Source organism: Cebus imitator, unplaced genomic scaffold, assembly GCF_001604975.1.
Source record: "Cebus imitator isolate Cc_AM_T3 unplaced genomic scaffold, Cebus_imitator-1.0 Scaffold343, whole genome shotgun sequence".
Taxonomy (NCBI): domain Eukaryota; kingdom Metazoa; phylum Chordata; class Mammalia; order Primates; family Cebidae; genus Cebus; species Cebus imitator.
The window spans coordinates 2445816-2447697 of NW_016107658.1; the positions used below are offsets into that span (position 1 = coordinate 2445816).

A 1882-nucleotide genomic window follows, 5' to 3' on the forward strand; every position below is an offset into this window, starting at 1 on the left:
AGCTAGGCAGGAAAAGCCAGGTGAGGCTCCTGTGTCCAAAAACAGAAACCCACCAAAGCTCTAGGAAGAAGGGGCTCTGTTACTCAGACTTGTGGACCAAGCAGCCAATCCGGTATCAGAATCAAAGATGAATAACTCCAGAGGAAGTTTGAAAGAACTCCTCTCATTGGATGAGAACATGATGGAGAGGGAATAACTGACGGGGGAAAACTCCTATTGCTCCTACCTATACAGATTCCTTCTCTGGGTCCCCTCTCAGGACAGTGTGGGAGCTGTCTTCTTTCTCTCTCTCGCCGTCTAGTAAATCGCTTTTCCCCAAAACTCCTTGGGTCCACGATATTTATTGGAACAGCAAACTCATTCTTCTGGATTAGTGAGGCTAAGAACCTCTTCGGAACTGGGAGCTGAGTACCCTCCCCCATTGCAATATCATTATAAATGCACACTTTTCTTTAATGGTGGTGGGCAAAAACATATTTAAAATATAATAGATGAATAAATAAATGTCCCATCAGTGTTAATAATGTTAATAAATAAATGTCCCATCAGTGAAGCTCTACGTGCCTCAGCAGGAGTCTTTGGAGAGGCATTATGGCTAGTGGCCAGCGGAGGCCAGAAAAGGCTGAACTCACAGCAGATGAGCGGTAATGTGGTCAATAAGAGGATCCGCTAAGCAGATAGCGAACCCCAAGTCAAACTGAATAGGCCCTGCAAAACTGTCACAATGTTAAATAGCATAAGCCCAGTGAGGTCTTTAGAAAGGTTTCATAATCTGAGTGTTTGTCTCTTGTATGTTACAAGCCTCACAAATGCTACTTGGAGGTGGCATATCACATTTGCCCCATTTGGCTTGCTGTACCTTCTCTCACTGTTGTGATAACAGAAACCCTTTAATGCATCTTAGCTGCAGATGTGTTCTTGCTTTTGTATCTCAAAAGGAACAGCAAAAACCTGCCAGAGGCACTACTTGCCCTGAAGGTTTCTTCTCTTATCATCAGTTTTAGCTGATGTATTTGTACGTCTTACATTTCTGTACCATACTTCATTTCATCCAGAGAGAATTTTGAAGGAATACATATTGTGTCAAGGGAACCAAGGACAAAATGGGCAAAATGAGACTAATTTTATCATGCAGGGAATGTGGCAGCTGCAGCAATAAAAAGGAGCCACCAGTCAACAGTAAGTTGTAAAATCCCAAACTGCTCCTTTTGGAGACTGAGTTTACACCTTACATTGAGAATGTACTGATAGTGCCCTCTGCCCTTTAATAGCAGCACTGTGGCTTCCTGATATGTTGCTTTGGCCCTGAAGAATCAGGTCACATAAAACAGGAATGCTCTATACTTAAGCAGCACCTTTTATCTGGGAGGCTAAATCCCCCTTACAACTTCTGGTTCATTAACTCTCATAATACCTTCCTGAGGTGACATGTATAAACCCCATGGTTTATAGATGGGGTAGCAGAAAAGTCACAACACAGTTAGCAGACTGGCTCCAAATGTTACAATATATCTTTTCCACAATGGCGATTGATTGTAGAGCTCTGGGCTTCAAAGATGCAGACCTAACAATTCCCGGGAAACTGTCCTGTAAACTAAAATGCCACCAAAATGGTATGAATGCAACTACAGGAGGGAAGAGCAATGCTGTTCTTTATCAAGAACATTATGCAAGGGGAAACTTTGACCATATGCATGAGGTGGACATTATTGCATCTTGAAAACACTCTCCCAAGCAAAGACTGACATTAATACAAGCAGTAGTATTTAGCATTCTCAGTCTGATGAGCACAAATGCATAGAGGAAATATCTAGGATCACCCAAGGTCATGGCAGGGGTGTGAATTTAGGGCACACTACCAGAGACAGCATCTGGGATAGGC

At 42.8% G+C, this 1882-nt stretch overlaps 1 pseudogene; it reads left to right on the forward strand.

Annotated features, from left to right (window-relative positions):
* The first annotated feature begins 591 nt into the window (after positions 1-591).
* Positions 592-1882, forward strand: part of LOC108287422 — a 28677-nt pseudogene continuing 27386 nt past the window's right edge.